Here is a 10,252-nt window from a genome sequence, read left to right on the forward strand (position 1 = left end):
CCTCCCATCCTCCCCAAACAAAACATCTGCCCCTGCTGCGTTCAGAGGCTGCTGCCTTTGCTTCTGTCCAGCAGTGAGAGTTTATTTCTCCCTCTGCACAGAACAGACTCTTCCAGGTACAGTCTTCTGGGAAGATAAAATAGACATCACTCTATAAAGTAATGGCATTTGCCCCCAACCAGGGCAATATAACCACCTCTGCAGAGGGGAAAAATTCAACCCCTCTCAGAAATCTGGGAGATGGCAGGTGTTAGCTTCTTTAATAGGAGTAATAAAAATAATTACTTCTGTTAATATTAGGTATCTGATTTCCAGTGTTGAACAGGAAAAGTGCAGTACCTGCCATTTTAAATTAGTCTGTCATGTTTTCATTCCTTTCTCACCCCTGGGATTTCAAAAATCTTGATGAAATATGTGTTCACTCTTCAAATATTTCCTGAGGCCAGTGGGGTCCATATGTTCTTAGGAACAAGTTTTTCACTCTGTGGGTTGTTCTTCATGGCATTTAAATTTTCTGATTTGTATATATCGGCAGCACAAAGCTAGAAGATCATGGGTTTTTTCCCTCACAAATATAATGCTATATTTATAATTCAGTTTAAAGGCAGGAAGGAAGTATTACAATATTTTATCAAGATTAGGCAGAATACTTCAGTGTTTGCATTGTGATTGCAGCCATGGCTCCTAAACTGCAGTGTCATTGTCAAGGTAAGAATGATATTTTATTTAAACTACTGCTGAACATATGGTGTTATTTATGCCCCAGACATCCATAGAAGAAAGAATTTTCTAAGTCTAATTTAAGCTGTTAGCGAGTAGACAGCAAAAAGATGAGACCTCACTGTTTTTACTAGCTAACGGTGCTGGTTTAGATTAAAATTGTTAAGGGATGTATTTTTTTTTAAGGAAAAAATTCTGCACGGATTTGTACAGAAACCATGACTAATGAAAGTGTAGATCTGTATCCTTCCTCTGCTGTCAGATCTTGCCCATGACATCATCCCGGGTTGTCCTCAGCTACCCATTGTACATCACATCCCGTGACCTTTCCCTCTACCAGTATTTTCTGATGAAAGTATTATTTGAAGAGGTTGGGGCAGTTTATGTGTGAAAGGGAATGAACATGTCTCTGTTCATCTCTGCACATGCTGAGAATCTTTTGCTCTTTTGCTTATACGAAAAATGAAATTGAGCTGAAGTAAAATTCCAGGTTATCTTTGCTCCTAAAAAGTGGCAAATGGTACAGGAGGCTTTGATTCAAGACACTCTGGGGATTATTTTGGTTTTTATGAAAAAAAGGAACTGGGAGAGTACATTAGAAAAGACACTTATTTTTAAAATAATTTGAATATATTTCAGCTCTTTACTCCTCTCTTTTTTTTTCCTCACCTTTCTGGTACCAAGTCAGGACAGAGAGAAGATGAAAGCCACTGTGTAACTAGAAAGTGATGACCTGATTGCCATAACTGAAATTTGGTGGGATGAATCCCATTACTGGAATGCAGCTTTTGATAGCTACAGGCTGTTCAGGCAGGACAGGAGAGGAAGGAGGGGTGAAGGGGCTGCCCTCTAGATCCAGAAATGGATAGAGTATGAAGAGCTGCCTCTGAAGAGCAGCAGACTAAAAGCTTATGGGTGAGAGACAGAGACTGAGGTAACAAAGGAAATCTTGTGTCTACTGCTACTGGGCAAGAGTGCAAGAGCTCTCAATTGCCATGCACAAGAAATTGGGCAAGAATGGCAAGGAACTGGCATGGCTGAGTAGAGACCTGATAGCCAAAATAAAGGAAAAGAAGCAAACGTGCAGGCAGGGGAAGCAGGGACAGGCACCCTGGGACAAGCAGAGGATTGCTGCTCAGTTGTGCAGGGATGGGGTCAGCTGGGGTTGAACTTGGAAAAGGATGCAAGGAATAACAAGAAGGGCTGCTACAGGTATGTAAACCAGAAAAGGAAGATGAAAGAAAGCGTACCCCCCAGATGGACAAGACTGACAAACTGGTAACAATTGTAAAGGAAAAGGGTGAAGTACAAACCAGCTTTTTTTCTCCAATGTCCAGTTGCAGATGGTGTCCCTCAGGGACTCATACTGGGACCAGTAGTGTTTAATATCTTCATCAATGACATAGACAATGGGATTGAGTGCACCCTCACCACGTTTGAGACTACATCAAGCTGAGTGATGTGATTGACATGTCTGAAGGACAGAATGCCACCCAGAGGGACCTGGACAAGCCCAAGGGCTGGGCTACTAGGAACTGCTTGAGGCTCACCTAAGCCAAGTTCCAGGTGCTGCACCTGGCTTGAAGCAATCCTAAAGAAGAAACACAGGCTGGGCATAGAATGAATTGAGAGCAACCTTGCTAAGAAGGACTTGGGAATACTGATGAATAAAAAGCTGGACATGACCTGGCAATGTGAGCTGGCAGTGCAAAAAGGCAATCTGTATCCTGGGCTGCAGCCGAAGCAGTGTGCCCAGCAGGTCAAGGGAGGTGATTCAGACTCTCTACTCTGCTCTGGTGAGACCCCACCTGGAGTACTTTGTCCAGCTTTGGAGCCCTCAGCACAGGAAATATGTGGACCTCTTGGAAAAGAGCCAAAGGAAATCCATGAAGATGATCAGAGGGCTGGAGCCCCTCTCCTATGAAAACAGGCTGATAGAGTTGGGATTATTCAACGTGGAGAAAAGAAGACTCCTGCCTTTCAGTATTTGAAAACAGCTTATGAGAAAGATGGAGACAAACTTCTTAGCAGGGCCTTGTTGCAACAGGACAAGGGGCAATGGGTTTGAACTTAAAATGGGTATAATTAGAGAAGATGTAAAGACGACATTTTTTATTATGTGAGAGCTGAAGCATCAGCACAGGTTACTCAGAGGAGAAGGTTGGGTTCAGGTTGCTCAGAAGTCACCAGAGGAAGTTCAGGTTGGACATCAAGAAGAATTTGACAACAGAAATGTTTGTTAAACATTGGAATGTACTGCCCAGGGAGGTAATGAAGTCACCATCCCTGGAGTTGTTCAAGAAACAACTGGACATAGCACTCAGTGCTGTGGTCTAGATGACAAGGTGATGATCAGTCAATGGCTGGACTTGATGATCTAGACGTCTTTTCCAACCTAAATGATTCTGTGATTCATAGAGGTGGTAGATACTTCATCCTGGAAACCTCCAAGGCCAGGAATGGGGATGAGGCCCTGAGCAAACATATCCAGTTGCAGGTATCCATGCTAATTGCAGAGAGGTTGATCTAGATAACCTTTAAAGGTCCTTTCCAACTCAAGTTGTTCTGTAATTCTGTGATTCTATTATTTGAGCCCAAGTATTTCATCTTAATGTTCTTCTTAACTCAGCTTTGTAGATGGCCTTTAGAGCTACTTGCTTCCACCAGAAAATAGATTTAAGTGTTGGCACTTGCTCATATCAGGGAGCTAGATAGGGATCTGCAATACAATGGAATTGTATTCCTCTATGCTAGAGGAAAGCTTTATGCAAAATTGTGATATTAATCATTCAAAGGGAGATGTTAAAGGTGAGAACAGGTAGGAATGGACACTGGAATTCTTTTGTTCAGACAGAACTTCTAAAGTGTATCTTATTTGCATGTTTCTTAGTTATGTAAGAAATGACATTACACATGCATATATTGGAAAAAAGTTCTAATTTATGTTTTCCACTATGCTATTCATTTGCATTGCTCAGAGGCCACCCCCTGTAGTAGGTACAGGCACTGTGCTGAGAGGTCTCCACAAAATGACACAGCAGGGATTCCTGGCAAGCTGGGGAAGGAGGATGGGAAGAAAATGCAGCAAAACAGAGGTGTCCATGAAACTGCCCTCTTGTGGGGCACACAACAGGTCAAGGGCTGGATTTGGTACTGTCCTCATGCTCCAACACCCCCAGACATCATCCTAACTTCCATAGCAATGGTTTCTAGTCCATTTCCACTTGCAGGCTCACTGGCAGCCATCCTCCTGCCTATGCACATCCATCATGGGCTCAGGGAAGCACCAGGCTTTCAACAGGGCACTGCCATCTCCATCCTGGGGGAGTTCAGCCAAAATGACCAGCAGGACAGGGTAGCTCAGTGTTTCTAAATTCTGTTTTGTCAAGTGAGACTGTTCATAAAAACAAGCATAGTGTTTCCTCCTGTTGTTTAAAAGAAAACTTACATGTTACTGTGGCTTATTTCACCTAATCTTTGCAAAGTGCTTAAGTTTCATGTTCAAAGACATTAAGCACATGTTTATATCCAATTCAACACCATTATTAAGGATTTTCAACAGGATACGAGCAAAGTCAATAAATTTGGAAAGCAGCCATTTGACAAGTGCTATGACTGGCAGCAAGGACATCCAGCAATAGCACAAAGAGGGGCTGTGATATTTTCAAAGCACTGTATGGTTACACCAGACTGCATCAGTAGCTAGTGTTATTACTCCAACACCATGTGGGCCAGCACACATCTCTTTCTCACAGTGGCCAAAAAAAAGTCTTTTTTTTTTCTCAAATTACACTGTTGAATGAAGGGACTTTCATTTTCAGTAAATTCTCCAGTTCGCTGTTCAGCGGCTCCATCAACGTTGGTTTTGCTCAGGTACCAGAACCAAGAGAAGAGAGATGTGACATCCCATTAGCTATGAGAATTACTCCAAACACCATCTTCCTGCTGCTGCTTTGCATTCTTTTTTTTTTTCCTATTTGCTCCCCTGCTCTTGTAAATCTTCTTTGAAGCCTTTAAAAAAAGGTCTTTTTATTTCTTTAGAGATAATTTGTTCACAATTCTAATGCACAGGAGAGGCTTTTTGAGTTGTTTATCCTCAAATTCTGTGTGTACAGAGTAAGTGTGAGGCACAGATATGTGCCTGTGTCTGAAGCAGATTATACCTTCAGACTTAGGGATTCTCCCAGCTGCCATTTCACACAGTGCAGGATGTGTGAAATGGTCACATTTCAAGAGAATCTGCAGTTTATTTATGCCAAGTCCACTGTTTTTTAGAAGGTTTGATTATTTTAAACCCTAACATGTGACTATATTATTTTTATCCTTTATAGACTGATGGAAACCCCAAATATCTTCACAAATGAGACATTGATGTCGATCTGGGATAGGCCAGATCTGTCTCTGACAAACCACCTTGGCTCTAGAGCCAAGAGAGAGAATAATGGCTCAGTTCTGTCATGAGATGGCAGTTCCTCTATTTGTTTCCTTTGCTTTGAGGAGTGGGGGTGAATCTGAGGCTTTGCTCTGACAGCGAAGCGCTGATAGTGTTAAAGCCATTTGCAAAAAGACTCTTGACTTCCAGCCTAAAAAACCTCAGCTATTCTCATCCTAAACTTCTCCCCAGCAGATTCTGCCAATCATGACAAACTACATGAAATTTGTGGTGAATTTGTGATGTGCAGGAAAGTCCACTAGGGACTAATTTGACACCATCAGATGCAATTTTCCTTTATTACCCTAAGGCAAGATTTAAACTAGTTTCCAGGGGTGAGAGGTTACTCCATTAATCGAGGGTGCTTGCCCCAGCAGGCTGCCACCTAGACAGTCTGGGGCATCATTAAGTGGTTGTATTTCTCCTGTTTTCTTGGTCTTTTCTGGGGTTTTCATTTTAGGGTGGCATTTTTATTCTTAGTCTTCAGATAGACACCTGTTTTCACAGTCAAACCAATGTCTACCAAAGCCTTTCCTGCATCCTGTTTTTGCAAGAGAAAACTAAGATTTAGGCTCAGTCAGCCCAACAAATTTGGTTAACCCTGTGCTGTCTGGAGTGGAGGATGAGGAGAGCAGGTATCCTCAATGAAGTTCAGATAACACAGGGAGGCAGAGATGAGTGAGAGTATGTGGAACACAGAGGCAACTCAGGCTCTGTAAGGCAGTGCCAGCCATCCCAAAACAGAGCCACCTCTGCACATGCTTAGCCCATAAGTACCTGGGCATCTGGGAAGAGGTGAGAGCTTTAGCACAGGGCCAGGCTCAGCTAAACTTTCATGTGATCTTGAGCCTTGTGTCGTGGCTCAGCACAAGGCTCTCCAAGTGGTCTCCCTGCAGGACCAACCCAGGTCCAGCAGAGCTTCCCACCTTGGGGGGGTCATCCTCAAGCAAAGCAGCTACCTGGCTTCTGGATCCCAGCAGGCACTGGAAGAAATAGAGCCCTATTCCCACGAGATTATCCCTGGGTGACAAGCCTTTGTCATAGTGTCTCTAACCATGGTACAGCTACCCTGCCAGCCACATAAACTGCACACCACTAACCGAAACTGTGCAGATGTTAATGCTGACCAGCACTGGGTGGGATTGCAGAATCCCATCTGACACCCGTCTTATACTCATTCTGGACCCAGTTCTACCAAAATCCACCACAGAAAGTTAATGCCACAAGAATGGCATTTGCAAGAGTTCAGTCTGCTAAGCTTTTTTTCCCCCACTTCTGTCTCTTTAGGGTTTTCCTTCAGCTTCAGCTTGAAGAAAGTTGAGTTTAGTTTAGTTCTGTGTCTTTGTGCCACTCCCTTTCATACAGGCACTGACTGCCAGGGAACATATTGCTCGTGTGAGATTTTGCAAGGGACAGGAGAGCTCCTCAGTGGTTTTGATAATGAGCCAGAAAAGCAAGGACAAAAATCCTGAGAACTTTACTCTTTAATCCTGGGTAGGAGACAGGACCTTCTTAAGATTCTGTGTGTAAGTGGTTTAGTTGAACCGGGGAACTTTTGGTGCAGCAGAGACATAACAAGCCTGAATCTGTGAATATTGCAGTGTTTGTCTTTGGCAGTAATTTGGAAAAGGCAGTGCAGAGGCAGGAACAAGAATCCCCAGGAGAGCAGATGCAACGTAATCTGCCCCGGTACAACGTTCTCTGTGGTTTTAATAGCTGGCATAAATCCCAACTAGTGAGGTAGTTCCACCTCTTTTAAAATGCCTTTTTAGTTGTCAAGAAGAGCTGTTAAGTGAATTTAAATGAGCTAGTATTAAGAAATGAAATAATATTTATATAGGGCTTGGATGGGTTTGACTTCACCTCTTTAACTAAACTGGGTGAAGGCAAAATGTTGGAAACTGATGATTAGTGAAAAATAATCTGGATGAGGAATGCTTATTAATTTTAAGTTAATTATCTATCCCTAAAGGGTTTTATATATGTGGAAATTCTTGTCTTGAGGCAGACTACTCCACAGTCTGGATCACCTGAGATTACAAATCTGGGCCACAGTACTTCTGATGACAGTATTGCATTTCTATCATTAATTAGCATCTCATGGAGCTAATGCTACTCACTGCCCTTCAAAAACTGCTCAACAGCCCTGATTTTTGCCACATGTTCTCTGCCTTCTCAGCCCTCCAAGTCCCTGTGGGAAGCAGACCTCATTGCCATGTAAGAGTGCTTGCAACACATTCCTCCACAGGAAGAAGAAGAATAGGGTTGGATGCATCTGCTTTCAAGATCAGCAATTTTTTTGAAAAAAAAAGTTCAAAAAAATAAAAACAACCAGGAAAAGCCATTTAAACTGAATTACTGGCACTATTGTTTTCACCTCTCCACAACCTAGCTATCACTTCCAGTGCATCCTGAGTTAAGAGTTCATAATTCCAGCTGAACTTAATGGGAGTATTTACACAAGAATTGTGTTGCAATACCTAATAAGCTTGGTTGTGGGCAAATATATTTTGCTGTATCTGTACTGATTTTAGTCCAAAGAACATTCCCACTGCTGCAGTTCCACCAATAGGAATAATTGGTAGGAATAATTGTAACACTGCTGTGACTGATCACTGCTAATTCAACAACCATATGTATCTTCTATTCATGGTCCAGGGCAGATTCCCTGGGCAGTGTTTGCATGTAAGTGGCTGCTGCTGCCTTGTCCTCACCAGATCTCCCACCACCAGTATCACAACAGAAGTTCTGCTGGGAAGCAACTCATAAGAAAAATGATATTTTCATCAGGTCCTCTCCACTTTCTTCATGGTCATGATAAAAAAACGATATTTCTTGAGGTCACTGTGAAGATTAATGAGTAAACACTTATAAAGGGCTTTGAAGATGAAAAGTGTAAAATATTCCACTTAGTTATAAAAGCATAGATGAGGCCAAAGCAGCAGCCAGTCATTTAATTTGAATAAAATATACTTTTATAATGTTCTAGTGATGCTGGTTTGTTTTTTTTTTTAATTTGATGGGCAGCAGTCAATCTCTACACATAAACAGTGACACCAGACTCTGCACTTCCTCTTTGTAAACTTTGGAAAAAATTATCCATCTCAATTAATAATGAAAAGAAAAAACAGGGAAGAGAGCAAAAGAGAGAAGGAAAGAGGCAGAGAAGAAAAATATGTTCTTTGAGCCAATGTGAGGTGTAGGGCAATGTTTCATATTAACCCTGGTTTCCTCTTCATACATCTGATTTCTTTGAAAAACACAGCCATAGTTCATCCACCAGCCCTATGGCCCACACTGTTCCTGAGGGAGGCTCAATGCTGTGGTTAGAAAGAACTAAAGGAAAAATATTGCTGAGGAATTTAACCAATCTTTTCAATGTAGCAGCTTTGTAAGAAAAGAGGATGCACTGAAGCTAAAGTTTCTTATGAAAATCATGCTGTGTACATTGATGCTACCAGGAAAGTTTGAAGTATTTCCAGCTAAGGCCAAACATAAACCATTGGATGGCATTGGATTGCATTGGGTTCGGTAGGGTAAGGCACCTTCAAGAATATGGAGAACTGGAAATCAAACCATTGTTTCTCCTCTCTCCAAACAGAGATATCAAGGTGGCTCTCTCCTGATGTAGCCAGTGATTTCTGATCAATTATTTCCTTTTTCTAAAATCAGTTAGGACTTTTCCAGCAGGGAGACTGCCACAGAGGAAGGGATGTCCCTCAGCTTGCAGTGACAGGGATTCTCAGCAGCTCAGCAGAGAACTGGACAGTGAGAGCAACCTGGGCAAGGTGCTACCATGGAACTGGAAAGTTGGGAGGAACATGGACAGTAAGCTGCAGATGATGGGCTGGAAAAACCTCTGCCCACATGATGCAAACCGTTAGGTAAGATGTGCCTTTCAATTTTTTGCTGCAGAGTCCACAGCAAATGTAATTGCAAAGAGGGACATGCACGTGGATTTCCCACAGGACAGACAAGCTCCCCCATCACCCTAGGAGACACAGGCACAAGGGGAGGGAGGGAGGGAGGGAGGGAGGGAGGGAGGGAGGGAGGGAGGGAGGGAGGGAGGGAGGGAGGGAGGGAGGGAGGGAGGGAGGGAGGGAGGGAGGGAGGGAGGGGTGCTTTCCAGGGTTTTATGCAAAATGCCTCAAGCCTGGGTGAATCAAAACTAACAAGAATGATTTTGGAAATCAGAAATGTAATGAGCTTGGGTTTACTTTCTCATACTCTATCAGTTGTCTGACTTTGCCTCTGCGCATTCCTTTGTCTATACAATAGTGCAGAAGGGAAATTATTTCACCTAACTTTGGACATTTACATATTTTAAGACACTATTCAGGTCAGCTCTTTTAGACATCTATCACACGACAAATAAATCAGTTATAAAATACCTGTGTCTTTCCACTGACTACAAAAGCAGTCAAGAAGACAAGTTCATATGCAAATATGTGGTCAGATCAATTTTAACTCCATGACTATACCCCCCACATCCTTCTCATCTCCCCCATGAAAAAACACAGATCCCCTCACAGCACAGAGCTCAGCATAAGCAGGGCTCTGCTCTCCGAGTTACACCAGGTTGTGCTCATTGATGAGTGAAACCAGGTTGAAATTCAACTGCTAGCTGTAACCTCCCACTCATTATCTCTGCTGAGTGTTTAGATCTCAGGGAATTTGTGCAGTTTCTGGGTTTCCAGATACCAGATAGTCTTTTCTGTGAGGCAGTGGGCGTAATTCCTTCAATGATTGTGGAGGAATCTCTAGAGGGGAACCTCATGAGCATTGCTTGCTCTCTCCTCTAAGGGAAGAAATTGAACTCATGGTTTTCTGACAAATGCTTGTTTTCTGCTGTTGTCAGAAAGCCAGGAGACATTTAGCAGCTGTAAGAGTGGAAGTTAAATAAAAGCAGAAAATTTCCTGTCTGCTGCTACACTGGATAAGTATGCAAAGTGAGGTTAAAGAGAGGTAGATCTGCTCCACGACATGCTGTCACCCAAAATAATTTTTGAAGGGGCACAGTCTTCTCTCCCCTTGCCCTTTGATACAGGTTTCATTCCAAAAAATACAGTACAGTGATCACTGCAAACTAAGTATTGTTGC

The 10,252-nt window shown here is 42.6% G+C and overlaps 1 long non-coding RNA gene across 1 annotated transcript; it reads left to right on the forward strand.

Moving 5' to 3' along the window:
- The first annotated feature begins 486 nt into the window (after positions 1-486).
- On the forward strand, positions 487-9,163 carry LOC135298094 (uncharacterized). Its single transcript, XR_010360067.1, has 3 exons — positions 487-708; positions 8,840-8,980; positions 9,068-9,163. It is a non-coding gene; the product is annotated as an uncharacterized LOC135298094 (long non-coding RNA).
- Positions 9,164-10,252: the final 1,089 nt, after the last annotated feature.

Source organism: Passer domesticus, chromosome 3, assembly GCF_036417665.1.
Source record: "Passer domesticus isolate bPasDom1 chromosome 3, bPasDom1.hap1, whole genome shotgun sequence".
Lineage (NCBI taxonomy): Eukaryota > Metazoa > Chordata > Aves > Passeriformes > Passeridae > Passer > Passer domesticus.